This window comes from Rana temporaria, chromosome 3 (assembly GCF_905171775.1).
Source record: "Rana temporaria chromosome 3, aRanTem1.1, whole genome shotgun sequence".
In the NCBI taxonomy this organism is placed as follows: Eukaryota; Metazoa; Chordata; class Amphibia; order Anura; family Ranidae; genus Rana; species Rana temporaria.
Genome location: NC_053491.1, coordinates 272,513,825 through 272,531,961, shown reverse-complemented (window position 1 = coordinate 272,531,961; position 18,137 = coordinate 272,513,825).

Genomic DNA, 18,137 nt, shown 5'->3' with positions numbered 1-18,137 from the left:
TGATTGTGGGGCGCATGCACAAAGCCATCTAGGTAAGACATGTTTACCTAGAGCTCCGCACCGACTGGGACATGACAGCCTGATGTAACGAGCCATACCGGGTAAAAATTATCCACACAGCATCTACATTATCCCTGAAGTATAGGAGCATATTTTGAGGGCATGTATACCATACGAAAATTTAAACTTAAAGCAGTAAAGCCACAGATATCACCGACAAAAGCTACTAAAATGGCGGCAGCACAGCCTCACCTCACCTCACAGCTGGGCACAGTCTCCCTCATCAGCACAAAACTGAGAACCTTTTATAGATACAGGTATGACCTCTATAGCCCTGAAACACTCTGCAATTGGCCCTGACTTACTTACACAGTTTAAAAGGGTATTACATAAGGCACTGCAGAATACCTCAGATGCCATTACTGACAAACTTACTCGTGAGGCAGGCAGACGCACATCTATTTTGGAGCAGAGGATGGATGAAATTGACATTGCTGCATCAACACATACAGAAGAATTGGAAACCCTTAAAGATGAGTATTTTATTCTGCAAAACCGACTGGAAGATTTTGAAAATAGGGCTAGACTAGGGTTAGAATTTATGAATATAATAAATTGAAGACTTACAGTCAACCATAACAGCACTCTTTCAAGAACTATCTATCCCAATTGAACGTCTATAAATGGACAGAATCCACATGGCCCTAACCTCACGTAAAGAAGAGGGTCGGCCTAGAGATATTATACTAAAGATGCACTATTTTCCCACTAAAGAACAATTAATGGAAGCAGCAAGAAATAAAGAATCCCTGATTTTCCAAGGACAAATATCAAATTTTTCAAGATTTATCACAATTCACTCTAATTAAACGCAAAGGGCCAGATTCACAGCGGAGATACGACGGAGTATCTCAGATACTCCGTCGTATCTCTCAGAGTATCTATGCGACTGATAGAATCAGTTACGCATAGATATCCCTAAGATCCGACAGGTGTAATTGTTTTACACTGTCGGATCTTAGGATGCAGTACCGCGGCCGCCGCTGGGGGGAGTTTGCGATGTAAACCAGCGTCGGGTATGCAAATTAGGAGTTACGGCGATCCACGACGGATTTTCGCGTTCGCTACGTCGCCGCTAGTCTAGTTTCCCATCGCAAAGTTAGTCGTCGTTTTTGGTGCCTTAACTTTACACTTGCTGTATAAAGTATGGCCGTCGTTCCCGCGTCAAAATTTAAAAATTCACGCCGTTTGCGTAAGCCGTCCGGGAATACGAAATTACGCTACGCGCATCGCCCTTCGGAAAAATGACGTCACTGCGCGCAAAGCACAGTGGGAATTTCGAAACGGAGCATGCGCACTAGGTCCGGCGCGGGAGCGCGCCTAATTTAAATGGCACACGCCCATTTAAATTACGCGGGCTTACGCCGGAGGCCGCCGGCATAATTTTTCACGCAAGTGCTTGGTGAATCAGGCACTTGCGATGAAAAATTGCGGCGGGGAAAACATATCTACCATACGTTACGCCGCCGCGATTCTACCTGAATCTGGCCCAAAGAGATTAAATCAAACTTGAAAGTTCCCAAATACCATTGTATATATCATATCGATGGGGGTTCCCCTTCTCCCTGTGCTTCCCTTGTAAGGGAACTTGCTATACCTGCAAATCGACAAATGAACTTCTTGTCATCATTATAGTACTCCGTCTGTCAGCACCCACAATTACAATAGATGGGTCTAAACATGGAAAGAATTTTTCATCTGCACAACAACCTCAAAAAACAGCAAATACTTGGATGGGTCAGGCCCCGCTTAGCCCGCACAAAAGAGGTTGTTTTACTTCTCCTCCACCTGAATAAGAAGATATTACAGACTGATGCTTTCTAATGGAGTGATACAGTTTCAATCTTCTTAAAGGGGAGTTCCAGCCAATATTTATGTTTATTAAAAGTCAGCAGCTACAAAAAGTGTAGCTGCTGGCTTTTAATAAACAGACACTTACCTGCTCCAGCGTTCCAGCGACGCGCCGGCCGGGGCTCCGTCCCCCCCCCCCTATTTTAGCTACTTGGTAAATATATCCTCCTTTACCTCATAATATTCAAAGGTTTTATTAGACCTATTTTATAATTATAACTCATTAGTCAAATAATTTTTTTCTTACTCAATGTTTAGATGGCTGTTGTAGTCCCGGGGACAGCCACTGCACCTCCATCTTTTCCTCGAGTGACCAACATAGATTTATTCACTCTTTGGAACATTTTGTATCCACTGATTGGCGTTCTAACACCATTCATTGAATACCTACTCTAAAAAAGGTGCACTTTTTACTTTTTCTTCTATATTTTTTATCTACCTTTATAGGTAACTTCTCTCAAACACCTATAATAATAGTGTTATTATAATCGATCCTAATTGTATTCTCTAACATTTTCATTTTACAGAATAATTTAACTATCTTTCAACTCCTCCCCTTCAGTGAGGAAAAACCTTAAACCTAATTTCCTCCTACTAGGTTTCACTTAATAATAATAATAATAATAATAATAATAATAATAATAATAATAATGTCTACCCTGAATATATTGATGCTTAACGTACAAGGTCTCAACTCTCCCCACAAATGCACTAAAGCATTTAAATTATTTTCCAAATTATCAGCACATGTAGTTTGCCTGCAAGAGACACACTTTACCCCACAATCTGCACCAAAATATTTTAGCCGCAAATATCCTCAAGTTTACACTGCCTCGGCTAATACTAAAAAGAGGGGAGTACTAATTGCATTTCACCGCTCAAAACACTTTATTCCCCCAAAAACTGAACTCAAAGACCCTGAAGGTAGATACCTGATCTTTTCTGGATTACTAATGGATAGTGAGATTACGATTGTCTCTTATTATGCCCCTAACAAAAATCCTGTATCATTTCTTTCCCATCTCTTTTCAGTTATCAAAACACATAAAATAGGTACTCTCGTGATTGGTGGTAACTCAGATCAAGTATTATACCCATTCCTTGACAAAGAGTCCTGTAAAATTTTGGTCAGAATGCAATGTCAATTAACGGCTTGCCGACTGCCTCGCGCACATTTACATCGGCAGAATGGCACAGGCAAGCAAAGCAACGTACATATGCTTTGCTTTAAACCTGCCCCATAGCGGGTGCGCCCACCGCGGTCTCTGTGTCCGTGGTACCTGCAGACTCAATCATCACAGGTGTCCCGTGATCGAGTCACAGAAGGGCAGAATGGGGGGATGCCTTTGTAAAGTCATCTCCCTGTCTTGTGACACAACACTGATTGTCTACTCCCTCTCATCAGGAGCAGCGATTAGTGATTTGTCACAGTAAGCCACACCCCCTAAAAGTTATAACCACTCCCTAGGACACACTTAACCACTTCCCCGCCCCCTACTGGTTAACCCCTTCACTGTCAGTCACATTCATACAGTAATCAGTGCATTTTTATTGCACCGATCGCTGTATAAATGTGAATGGTCCCAAAATAGCGCCAAAAGTGTCCGATGTGTCCACCATAATGTTGCAGTCCCGATAAAAATTGCAGATTGCCGCCATTACAAGTAAAAAAATATATAATAAAAATGCCATAAAATGACCCCCTATTTGTAGATGCGATAACTTTTGTGCAAACCAATAAATATACGCTTATTGTGATTTTTTTTACCAAAAATATGTAGAAGACTACATACTGTATCAGCCTAAACTGAGAAAAATGTGCTTTTTTTAAAAAAAAAAATGAGGATATTTATTATAGGAAAAAGTACAAAATATTGCTTTTTTTTTTCAAAATTGTCGATCTATTTTTGTTTATAGCACAAAAAAAAACACAGAGGTAATCAAATATCACCAAAAGAAAGCTCTATTTGTGGGAAAAAAAGGACGTCAATTTTGTTTGGGAGCAACGTCGCACGCCCGTACAATTGTCAGTTAAAGCGACGCAGTGCCCAATCGCAAAAAGTGGCCTGGTCATTCTGTAGCCAAATGGTCGGGACTGAAGTGGTTAAAACTGTATGGCTGAATTTGCATCGCACAGACATTACATGTGATTTGTATAGCAATGTGGTGCAAATCACATGCAATGCTTGTGTTAGCACCAGTGGGAACCCAGCCCTAGACTGGGAGAGAATATTGGCATTGATGAACACAGAACAGAAATTCTTCAAAGCAAATGTATGTGAACATCCTGAAAAGTATATTCCCATGGGCAACAGGTTTAAAAGGCTAAAAATAGACTTACATGCAAAGTTAGAAAATCTATAAATAATAAGAAATGAGCCTTTAAAAATATCAATATAAAAGGAACACTATCATTATTTAAATGTTACAAAGAAAAGAATATACCAGAATATGTAAAAAGGAAATAAGGGACACATAAATGTAAATACCTTCTTCGGCTCTGTTTATACAAAGGAACACACTTTTTAATATATTTATAAATGATATAGGGTCTGGGATTAAAAGTACCATTTCAGTTATGCAGTATAATAACATCCATACAGGATGTCTCCAACTATCATTGGACAACTGTGTGGCAAATGAGATTAAATGTTGATAAAAGTTATGCACTTGGGGGCTAGAAACATGCACATATGTTACATACTAGGAAGAGAACAGCTGGGGGAGTCAATGGTGGAGAAGCATCTTGGTGTTCTGATAGATCATAAGCTTAAAGAGGAGGTCCAGCCCTCCATGAAAAATGTAGTCAGCAGCTACAAATACTGCAGCTGCTGACTTTTAATATATGGACACTTACCTGTCCAGGGAGTCCGCAATGTCGGCACCCCAGCTGATCTTCGGAATGGCTGTTAGGTGCAGACGTTGCCATTCCTGGTAAGGGAACCAGTCAGTGAAGCCTTTAGGCTTCACAGCTGGTTCCCTACTGCATTTGTGTTAAGCATGCTGAGCTTTTCAATTGGTCCAGTGGTGGAGGAAGGAGGAGGGGGCTGAACTTCTTCTGCCCCATCTCCCGGAAGTAAGGAATGGCACCTGTCAAAAACAGGTACCCATTCCCCCCTCCTCCCTGAAAGGTGCAAAATGTGGCACTGGAGGGGCGGAGTGGAGCTCTGCTTTAATAATAGTATGCAATGCCGAGCTGCAGTTTCCAAAGCAAGCACAACTTTTCTTGTATTAAGAGAGGCATGGCCTGCAGAGAGAGGGAGAGAGAATTTTGCCCCTGTACAAATCATTAGTAAGACCTTATCTGCAATATGCAGTTCAGTTTTGGCACCAGTTCATAAAAAGGATATTGGGAAACTGGAGAGAGTGCAGAGAAGAGCAATTAAACTATATGGCCCGGATTCAGAAACAATTTACGTTGGCGTATCTATTGATACGCTGCGTAAATTTTAGCATGCGCCGGTGTATCTTCTTTCTGTATTCAGAAAGCAAGATACGCCAAAATTTGGCTAAGATACGACTGACGTAAGTCTCTTACGCTGTCGTATCTTAGTTGCATATTTACGCTGGCTGCTAGGTGGCGCTTCCGGAGATTTCCGCGTAGAATATGCAAATTAGGTAGATACGCCGATTCAGAAACGTACGTCTGCCCGGCACATTTTTTTACGTCGTTTACGTAAGGCTTTTTCTGGCGTAAAGTTACCCCTGCTATATGAGGCGTAGCCAATGTTAAGTATGAACGTCGAGCCAGCGTCAAATTTTGCGTCGTTTATGTCATTTGTGTAAGTCGATTGCGAATAGGGCTTTGCGTAAGTTACGTTCACGTCAAAACCAATGAGGCTTTGCGGCGTAATTTGGAGCATGCGCACTGGGATACATCCACTGACAGCGCATGCGCCGTTCGTTAAAAACGTCATTTACGTGGGGTCACACTGAATTAACATAAAACATGCCCACATCTTCCTATTTTGAATTAGGTGGGCTCACGCCGGCCCTCATACGCTACACCGCCGTAACTTAGGGCGCAGGTTCTTTCTGAATACAGAACCTGCCTCACTAGGTTACGGCGGCGTAGCGTATCTGAGATACACTACGCCCGCACAAAGTAACGCTGGGCTTTCTAAATCCGGGCCGATATACTTAAGTGGTCCATATAGTGTACTTGGTGTTGAGTTATTCACTTTAAGGTCATCGCAAAGGACAAGGAGGGACTTTACATCTGGAGGAAAATAGATTTAATCTCCAAATACAGAAAGTCTTCTTCACAGTAAGAGCTGTTTTGAGCAATGATGGTTTGTATAAGGCTGCATTCACACCTAGGCGTATTAAGCTGGTTGGGCAAATTTACATTGATTAAAGGAGGTGTGGGGGTGGTGGCGCTGTCTCAACTGGAGGCTGTAAGTACCGGGAAATTAGTACATGGGTGACTTTTATCTGACCCAATTAAAGCTGGTAGCTGATGGGTCTCAAAGTGAAATAAAATAAAATAAAAGTGCCTTAATAAAATGCTCAAAATAGGGCTGTGTGAGATTAGTGTGTACCAGTGATGGTAGAAGATAGATGTGACTAAGAGTCACAAGTGTTTCAATATAATTGCGGATACATTACATAAATACCAGTGCAATATATAGTGTAAAAAAACAATCATTGAATAAATGTAGCAAAATTAACAATTTACATTGATGTCTATGAGATGTTTTTTTTGTTTTAAAAAAGCTTTATTGTACATATATTGAAAAGTAGTACAAGGTCATGAAAGAGTGAGTGCAAGGCCAAAGAGCACAGGCACACATTGAAATATCTAAATGCAACATGAGAATTTATATACAGAACATATTACACAACGATGTAAATATACTGATACATGAGTCAACTGACATAAAAGTAAACCTGAGACACAGTCGTAATATGGTAATGAAGCGGTCTAAAGGGAGACCGAGGAAAAGCTATCCTGAAAGCAGAGAGCCAGAGAAGGAAGAAAAGGAAAAAAACATAAATACACAATAAAAAAGAAACCATGGGTTCCACTTGGCATCAAACTTAGGCAGCGAATCATACAGGGTATGGAAGATTTTCTCAGAGAGCATCATTTGGTCTACCCTAGTCAGTATTAACGAGAAAGGGACCGCGTCCGACTTCCAGCAAAGGGAAATAGCCCACAACATGGCAAGGCAGATCGAGTGAATGAGCCTAACCGTGGGAATTGGTACTTCTGTGATTTTGTCAAAGAGAAGACAGTGAGTATGCTTGAGATCTACGTGTTCCCCTGCGAGGGTGTCAATCAGTTTCAGTGCCTCCGTCCAGGTGGGTTTTAGCTTGCGACATTCCCAGAACAAATGGATATACGAGCCTGGCTCTCCACAACCCCTAAAGCAAGACTGAGAAACTTGTGGGAACATACTGTGTAGACGCATAGGGGTGTAATACCAGCGGGTTAGCAGTTTAATTGCTGTTTCCCTGACTGTAAGGGAAAGAGTGCATTTGCGCATATTGATCTAGCCAGTCCAAGTCGCTTGTGTCTAACTGCAACTCCCGTTCCCATTGGGATCTATATATATATTCAACTCAGTGGACTGAAGAGCTGTAATCATCATGATTTAGATTCCTGATATTAGACCCCTGCCCCTAGGTGCTGAACTGCACAAAGTCTCAAAGTCAGAGGGACGGTCCGCAGGGGGGGTTCCGTAATGGGATTGAAAAAAGTGTCGGATTTGGAGAAAATCTATGAGATGGTTCACATCTCACGCCGAACGCCGAAACGCCGTACGCCGTACGCCTGAAAACAAGTCCCTGACCCTTTTTTTCAGGCGGCTTTCAGCGTTCGGCATAAACATCAATGTAAATGTTTTGTAAAAAAAAAAAAAAAGTTTACAAATCGCGGCAAAATACGCCGCGTACGCCGCGTTATAGTGTGAATGCAGCCTAATAGTTTTTACAGGGTTTGACAAATTTGCTTGGAATCTAGGAGCCAGCTAAAAAAGTTAGGAGCCAGAAAACGCGCCCCATCCCGCCAAGCTCGTGTGCAGAAGCGAATGCAATACGTGAGTAGCGCCCGCATATGTAAACAGTATTCAAACCACACATGTGAGGTATCGCCACGATCGTTAGATCAAGAGCAATAATTCTAGCTCTAGACCTCCTCTGTAACTCAAAACATGCAACCTGTAGAATTTTTTAAACATTGCCTATGGAGATTTTAAAGGGTAAATGCTTGTCGGCATTCCACGAGCGGACGCAATTTTGAAGCATGACATGTTGGGTATCAATTTAGGCGTAACATTATCTTTCACAATATAAAAAAAAAATTGGGATAACTTTACTGTTGTCTTATTTTTTAATTTAAAAAAGTGTATTTTTCCCCCAAAAAAGTGCACTTGTAAGACCGCTGCGAAAATACGGTGTGACAAAGTATTGCAACAATCACCATTTTATTCTCTAGGGTGTTAGAATAAAAAATATATATAATGTTTTGGGGGTTCTAATTAGAGGGAAGGAGATGGCAATGAAAACAGTGAAAAAACAAATAAGAGCTGCTGTTTTACTTGCAATGCCAATGGCCACCACCAGATGGTGCCATGTCACAGAAGGAAGCTTGGGCCTTGTAGGCCGCAAAGCCGCAGCCTCAATTACCGGCGGCCTTGGGTGCGATTTCTTGTTGCACAGCTTATTTTCACTTTTGTGTTCATATATTTGATACTATAATTATTAACAATGGTACAACAGGTATACAATTATTGCACACATTGTGCTTAATTTATTAGTTATTAAATACTGGGAAGAGTACAACTCAGGGAGTCAATGATCAAGAAGGACCAGGGTGTACTGGTAGATCATAAACTTAAAAACAGCATAAAATGCCAAGCTGCAGTTTCTAAAGCAAGCAACATACTTTCTTGTATTAAAAGATGTATAGGTTTTAGAGAAATATGCTTAATCTTGTTAATGGCATTAGTTATCCCACATCTGGAATATGCAGTTCAATTTTGGGCACCAGTTCACAAAAATGATATTGGTGAGGCATGAAAAACCTCAGCTATGAGGAAGTATTAGTTGAACTGAATTTATTCTTCACTGAGAAGAGACACCTTTCCAGCCAGCCAGATTAACAACCAGAAGGGTGCTTTCTCTTTCAGAGTGGACATCTTAGAAGGTGCTCCGCTGTGGCAGATCTTTCAGTGACTGTGTCTGACTGATCACTAGAGTTGAGCAAAAGTTTGGCCTGAACATTACCTGATTGCCCGTTCAGCAAACACCCAAATATGCAGGGCGCTCGGTGGGATGTTCACCCACCGAGCACCCAACAATACACTGCACGCTGCACAGTGCATTCTAAGCCCTGATTGAGCAAAGCTTAGTGAATAGCTGGTTGTTATGGAGTGGCCCTGAAGCTGCCTGCTGCGTCCTTAACAATGGGTGCACATAACATTGCCGGCCATAGAAAAATTTGAAAAAAATTGCATGTGATCCCTGTCAATTTTAAGGGGTACCCCATGCCAACTTTTAAAAAAAAATACATACCAGATCCCCCACTCCAAAGCACCTTGCCCCTATGTTGATTGGGACTAGGGTATTTTCCCCAACCTTGGGCTGTGGTTGTGGGGGTCTGCTGGCAGGGGGTTTATCAGAATCTGGAAGTCCCCTTTAACAAGGAGGCCCCCAGATCCTGGTCCCCCTCCTATATGAATGAGTATTGGGTACATAGAACCCCTACCCCTTCACCAAAAAAGTGTCAAAAATAAATAAAAACACAAACACACAGTTGTTTTTAACAGTTCCTTTATTAAAAATAAAAATAAAACAATGTTCTAGCATGCACCGGTCGGTGATATCACATTTTTTGTTATAACATTTTGCAAACAGGTATTTTTTTCTCCTTTCACTGATGTGTGCTGATGAGGCTGCCCTTATAGGCTTCACTGATGGGAATTGATAGGATGCACTGATGGACACTGATGAAATGGTGGCACTGATGAACACTGATAGGCGCCACTGATGGGCACTGATAGGTGGTACTGGTGGGCACTGATAAGGAGGCACTGATGAGTCTGCACTGATAGGCAGCACTGATTGGAACTGATAGGTGACACAAATGGGCACTGATAGGTGGCATTACTAGGCAGCACATATGGTCACTGATAGGTGGCATTGATTGTCACTGGTAGGCACTGAAAGGCAGCACTGATAGGTGACACAGATGAGGGGGCACTGATGGGCACAGATTGGCAGCACTGATTGGCAGTACTGGTGGGCATTGATTGGCAGCATTGGTGGGCACTGGTTGGCAGAACTAGTGGGCACTGATTAGCATCACTGTTGGGCATTGTTGGGACTGCACTGTTAATCAGGATACCGATAATTAGTGCCCTGATTATGAGTGTCAGTATCCCTTCAACACCGCATGAGGAAAGAAAAGTTGATAACCAGCTTGTGTTGAATTATGTGGTCAGCTGTCACTGGAAACAGCTAATCATGTGGTAAAAATTGCTGTGATTAGCCCTTTACCCTGATCTGTGATCAACTGAGTCCAAAGGACTTGGCGATCACAAAGCGTGATGTCCACACACTGCAGGGGGTGCAGGGAAGCCCGATCACAGGAGGATGTCAATAGATTCCTCACTGCAAAGTACCACGCTGTAGCCATCATTTGGTTATAGCATGGATGGGAAGGGGTTAAAGGGGGTTTCTAGATTCTGATAAGCCCCCTGCCAGCAGACCCACACAACTACAGCCCAGGGTTGTCGGGAAAAGGTCCTTGGTCTCCCCTGAACTTGGCAACATTTCCCCCCACAGTTCAGGCATCTATAACAACTTGGAGAGTATTAGTCCATAGTTCAGTCTATTACAAAGTCAACGCTGATGTTCTCACTACGCTTTTGAACACCTCATACCGAATTTACAAACTAAGACATTATTCTGGTATTCAATGGGTAGAAGATTTTCATAAAAACCATACACCCAAGACTTTCTCTGAATTGGTAACCATATTCAATGTTCCTCCTAAGGATTTCTTTCTTCACGTGCATATCTCACACTTTCTAAAAAACAATCCCAAACCTCCAATACATATTCACCCTCAAGCCTGGCAATTCTGCATCAGCCCAATTTCCCACTCCAAGAACATCTTCATATTCTACTTCCTCTTCCAACACAAAGGAACATTCCCCAAAACCCCACTGATGCTGCAATGGGAAAAATACTTGCAGTCCTCCTTTTTAGAGACCCAGTGTTTGAAATCCTTATGCCAGTCATACATGATAACCCATTGTGTTAACCAGTGGGATCTGGACCAAAGAAAATTACCACTAGGTGGTTTTTATGCCCCCTACAGACTATCCACATTTTCTGTGGATCACCCCCTTCTTTGCTGGAAAGGTTATGAGCAAGTGGGAACTATTTTCCACATTTTGTGGACCTGCAAGTGCTTGACAAACTTTTGGCTTCAGACATTTTAAATAATTTCCAGACCCATGGGTGCAATGACACCTCCTGACCCAGCCCTAGCACTACTGAATCTAGGCATTAACAAATTCACCGCTCAATGGCAAAATATTATATTACAGGTTTTGTTAGTGGTCAAGACACCAATTACCAAAATGTGTCACCAAGAACCAAAAACCCCACTAACAAAAGCTGATGAACCTGAACAACCAATATATATATATATATATATATATATATATATATATATATATATATATATATATATATATATATATATATATATATATATATATATATATATATATATATATATATATATATATATATATATATATATATATATATATATATATATATACATATATATATACATACATACATACATACATACATACACACACATACATACATACACACAGACCAAGCTAGGAACGAGCGTACAAGGGTTGCAAGGAAGGGAGGATCACAGCTGGGGACAGAACAAAGGGAGGCAGGAGCAAGGCACATGGGTGCAGACTAGATCAGGATAAGGCTAAGCAGAAAGGCAGGGACAAAAATCGTGATGCGCGGGGGAAGGGAGGAGACCTGGACGTTCCATAGGGCCCCACCACCAGGGTCTGCAAGTTAACTGAGCACTTCACTGTCCATGTCTGAAGGCCTGGTGAGAACCCCACCACCGGGGTCCCAAAACTGGCTGGGTTCTCTGCTGGTCAGATCCCTAAGAAGGCGCAACACCAAAGGCATATTCTTAAAAGCAGCCTGTGTCCCAATGCTGGGACACCAAAGGACACCCGACCACCCAATGCCAGAGTCCCTGGTCCGTGCAGGTACCTTGATGCCAGGGAATTCCTTCACGACTGGACTTTCTCTCCCTCTGTTGCTAGAGGCCGCTCTGCACTGTACCTGTCCCTCAGGTCTATCCAGCACATAGGTTACCCCACTCGGGTCCCCAAATGCACCAGGGATCGCAGAGATGACCCCTGGGTCAGGACAAAGCTCAAATGGAACATTTTCCTCTCCCATGGGACCTCTACTACCGGGGCTGCAACATCCGATTTGGCTCTCAAGTACAAAGGAAAGATCTGGATCACCTGGCCTTGGCACAACAGGATCCTCTGGTTGTAAAAATAACTCAGGATGAGCAAATGTAGGGATCTTGACCCACCCAGACAACCCCTTTATTCCACATAACACTGGATTTTTAGAAGCCTCAGACACATCAGTAGGTGGGAGTTTAATCCGGGCAGAGTCCAGCTCAACAGCAAGTAGGGATTTGGCATACTCCAAAGGGGTAGAAGCCCCGGAAACAGCATAGTTCATAGGGGTGGCAGCTCCGGAATCAGCATAGTCCAGAGGGATGGCAGCCCCAGAATCAGCATAGTCCAGAGGGACGGCAGCCCTGGAATCAGCATAGTCCAGAGGGACGGCAGCCCCGGAATCAGCATAGTCCAGAGGGTGGCAGGCACCAGATCAACAGGCTGGACAGACTGGGTAGCAGCCCGGGAACCAGAATAGTCCAGCGGGGCAGTGGCAGCCCGGGAACCAGCACAGTCCAGCGGTGCAGCAGCATCCCGGGAACCCACCATGGCAAGCTTGGCAACAGATGGCAAGTCACCCGTGTCAGGCTTGGCAACAAACAGCGACATGGAGAAGGAATGTACACCATCGGCAAGCGGCAGCATGGAAGAGAAATGAACCCCATCAGCAGGCGGCATCAGCATAGAGGAGGCAGGGACCCCATCAGCAGGCAGGTTCAGCATGGAGGAGGCAGGGACATCATCAGCAGGGGGCATCAGCATGAAGGAGGCATTGACCCCATCAGCAGGCGACATCAGCATGAAGGAGGCATGGACCCCATCAGCAAGCGGCATCAGCATGAAGGAGGCATGGACCCCATCAGCAGGCGGCAACATGGAGGAGGCATCAACATGGAGGAGGCATGGGCATCATCAGCAGGCGGCAACATGGAGGAGGTATGAACATCATCAGCTGGCAGCGGCAACATGGAGGAGGCATGAACATCAGCAGCAGGCGGCAACATGGAGGAGGCATGAACATCAGCAGCAGGCGGCAACATGGAGGAGGCATGAACATCAGGCACTGGATCGATGAGAACAGGATCAGCCGGCAACATGGATAGTGGCACAGTTATAAGAGCAGGAGACGAGTTTTGTTTCTTTTTCTTTGGCTTGGATATTGGAGTCCTGCCCGTAGTTGCCTTGTGCTGACCAGACCGCACTGCTGATGGGAAGGCAGTAACAGTACTAGGAAGAATAGAGGGAAGAGTATCAGAAATACAGGAAGAGGCCTAAGATGTTGCTATGGGTAACGCATAGCTCCCAGCTGTCCCTGATTTCGAGGGACTGTCCCTGATTTGGAGTAATGTCCCTCTGTCCCTTATTCCTCCTCATCTGTCCCTCATTTTGGTCTGATCTATATAGTTGTATTTAAAATGCACTTTTTATCTATCAAAAAGTGTTTTCCAGCACCAAAACTTTCATCTGTTTTCTAAATTGCTGCATTTGTAAATTCCAAAGCCAATATAAAGGATTAGTAGTGGTTAAAAAAGCACTTGTGGGTTTACCCAATCTTGTTTTTTTGTACAATTCTCCTTTAAGGGGGCGTGGCAATGGGTGGATCCTATGCCTGCATACATTTGCTGATAGGTGTCCCTCATTCCCATCTTAAAAAGTTGGGAGGTATGGTAACGGCACTGCAGGGGAGCTTTCAATGGATTGCATACAGGGGAAGTGTGCTTACTGGTGGCAGGGTACTTATGTGACTCATCTAGCACTGGGGATATGATATTTGACCAAGCTTGTAGAAAGAGGTTGAACTAAAGTCAGTTTGTCTCTCTCCTGCTCACATTACTCAATTAAACCGTTCACAGAAGCAATACATTCCAACACCATCACCACCTGTTGTGATTAGGCTGCATACTGCTGGAGAAACTAACCTGCACAATGTTTTAGCAACCATCCTAAAAAATCCAGTACAAAGTAAATGGGGGAGTGAAAATATCATGGCCCTGAGAGGTAACCTGAAATAGTAGCTTAGAACAGACCTGGATGGAAGGTTTTACTTCACTAAGTGAAAGTCTACCCTCAACGGCTAAGGCATGTGCAGTCAGAATGCTTCCAAGCAGCTCCTCCTCAGTTAGATCCTGCCAAAGTGAATGACACAAATCCTTATTCTCTACTGCAAGTTGCACATGGCAAATAACCTGCACTCTCAACATTGTGAGAAAGAATAAAGCAAAAATCCAAAGCAACTGGCTCTCAGTCCCCAAGTGTAGGCTGATCTGGTCATTGGTGTGCGTCATGATTATGTCAAGGATCAGCGGCTAGGGAGACCAGACACGTAGCTACACAAGGGAACTGAGACCAAACAAAGCATAGATATATTAAAGTGATATTTATTTATAGTGAGAAATAGCAAATAATGAACACAGCAAACACAGCACACAATAAACATGAACTACCCCAAACAGAACCAAAAACCCCACTAACAAGAGCTGATGAACCTGAACAACTATATATATATATAGATATACAGACCAAGCTAGGGACAAGGGTACAAGGGTTGCAAGCAAGAGACGATCATGGCTGGGGACAGAACAGAGGGAGGCAGGAGCAAGGTACAGGAATGCAGACTAGACCAGGATAAGGCTAAGCAGCAAGACAGGGACAAAAATTGTGACGCACCAGGGAAAGGGAGGAGAAGCCCTAAGTAGCCCCCCAGCAGCTGAACACTAATTTGCATGATTACACCACCCTGCTGGCTCCTGGGAGACACCTGCTGGTGGACACTGGAGCTGCAGTACACAGCCTAGAACAGGATAGTGCCATAAGCAGGTGAACTTAATCCTAACATAGGGATGAGCCGTACACCCCCCCCCCCTCCGGTTTAGATTGCACCAGAACATGCGAACAGGCAAAAAATGTGAACACTGTTAAAGTCTTTGGAACACGAACATGAAAAATCAAAATTGCTAATTTTAAAGGCCATAAAAAGTGTATGGGGACCCAGGTACTGCCCCAGGGGACATGTATCAATGAAAAAAAAATACAATTTTTCAGGAGCAGTGATTTTAAGAATGCTTAAAGTGAAACAATAACAATTTTATATTTCTTTAAATATCGTGCCTAGGGGTCCCCTTAGCTCCACGTAAAGTAGTGCATCTGTCTGATGTGTTTAACAGTCCAGCAGCAAAATTAAATTTTTAAAGGAAAAAATGTAATTTAAAATGTGCTCACAGCTGTAATGTATTGCCGGGTTCTGGTAATATAGATTCAAATTGAAGAAAAAAATCAAGGAAAAAAAACAGTGTGGGGTCCCCCCAAAATCTATACGAGGCCCTTCAGGTCTGGTATGGAGGTTAAGAGGAACTCCACGCCAAAATAAAAAAAATTGGCATGGGGGCCCCCGAAAATCCATACCAGACCCTTATCCAAGCATGCAGCCTGGAGGACAGAATGGGGGGATACCATATCAGGCCACGAGCCCTTAACATGAGAAGGGTGCTTTGGGGTCCCCCTCAAAGCACCTTGCCCCCATGTTGATGGGGACAAGTACCTCATCCCCACAACCTTTGCCCAGTGGTTGTAGGGGTCTGCGGGTGGGGGGCTTATTGGAATTTGAAAGCCACCTTTAACAATGGATGTGAATGGGTAGAGGTATATTGTAACTAGAAAGGGGGGCGAGGGGGAAAGGGAATTGGCCTACAGAGGGGCCTAAAGGGGTTACTATGAGCAACAATTGATAATCATAAATTGTTTTGATACAAAAAAGTAATTTATTAGGTAGTATCAAAAACATAAGTATAAAAAAGTACAGTAATGAATCAACTAAATGAAATAATTGGTAATCATAGATTGAGGAAGTAATTACCATAAACAAAATCACAGACAGGACTAACAATAAACAGACACAAACTCACGACACAAGTCTGGACGTATGCATGTCCAGCCAAAAGTGTACCTGCACTACATGTGAATCATTGGTTAGTTATAGAGTAATTGGGGTAGTCCTGATATCAGGGAGAAATGAATGTCCCTGATAGTCCCCTCTATATAAGGCCAATGAGTGCTGGTTAAGAATGGCTGGACACGGATCCTTGGGGTTGGGGTTCGGGCAGGTAACGGTGGGAAAATCTCTGCAGGACCAGTTAAGTTACTTTATCTTCGCATTGGAGAAAAAGAGGGGGGCCATGTAAGTACTTAAGATGGGGCCATACAAGTTGTAGTAGTCCTAAGGTGCAGGTGCTTGAGTAGTTGTTCAGTCAAAGTAAGATCGTACAGCAAAAGCAGGTTAGTGATGTTAGTCAAAACAATGATGCTGAATCCATGTGGATCTGTTTGGTGGGTATCAATCTATAAAGATTAATCAGCTTGGAGTTAGTAGCCATGCAAAAGCAGATCTATTAATTGGTGGAGGAGATGGTGCATCATAAGCTAAGCAGATTTAGGAGCACATGCTATATATTGCATCTGAGAATGGTTACTAGGCACCGTGGGTCACAACAGTACAAGTATCAATGAATGGAATGCTAGTGCCTTCCTAAGTAACTGTGTTTATGTTACCAACTGGTTGTCTGTTGTTATTCAGCCGGATCTCCAGATCATTTTGATTACAGGTGAGTTCCCTTGGTCTTATCCTTTGGGTGAGATGGTATTGGTGTATGTCTGCTGTTTAGTGAGCAAGTGACAATGGGTCCAGTGTTGGTACACCGCACGGCTGTAGATGCCTGGATAGACTGGCTCATCCGTCCTGCTTCGTAATGCACCCCAAACTCCCCAGAGTTCAGCCGCCGCTACAAACTCTTCCGTCCCCCACACATGCACAAGACGTCACGTGACTGCGCCAGGTGATGACGTCAATGCGTTTCGCCTGACTCAGTGGCGTAGCTTCATCTCGGAGAGGTATATTGTACCCTTACCCATTCACCTAAATAAGTGTCAACAAGTAAAAACCACAAAAGACAGTTTTTGAAAATTTGTTTATTAAAAAAGAAAACAAAAAGTGTCCCACAATGTCCATCCTTCTTCAATCACAGGGCCGACTGACCCGAAAAAAAAGAAGCTCTGCCTCGATGGGAGGCGTCCCGCTGACTGTTGTCTTTTCGCAGTGACAGCTGTTATAAAGGCAAAAGCGGGGCCACCCGCTGACGTAACCGGGTGACCCGCCCCCTCTGACAGCACATGACGGGTGCTTTGGGATCCCAAAGCACCCTGCCCATGTTGAGGGCAAGCGACCTGGTATGGTTCAGGAGGCGGGTGCTCACTCGTCCCCCTCTATCCTGACCTGCCAGACTGCATGCTCGCATGGATTTTGGGGGGCCCTCATGTCATTGTTTTTATTATTTTGAAGTGGGGTTCCCCTTAACCACTTCAATACAGTGTGATACATATACTACACTGCCTGCACTGACTGAATATAGTGTCTGCACTGAATATCTAGTCTACACTAAATGCAGAGTATATATATATATATATATATATATATATATATATATACTGCCTGCATGCCACAAATTTACCTGCCTGTCTGATCTAGCTTAATCTATCTCTGTCCACACATTATACAGTACACAGCCAATATGTAAGCAGCCTTCTATAGTGTGGGGCTGTGTGGGGCAGAGTGCGCTGTGATTGGCCAAAGCATGCAGGTCAGGTGCATTAGACGACAATGCACTCAGATCTTGCAGTGCATTATGGGGAATTACGTGGCGCTCACATTTCCCATGAATGCCCCATACATTATGTTTGGTTAGTTTGCGAGCAACT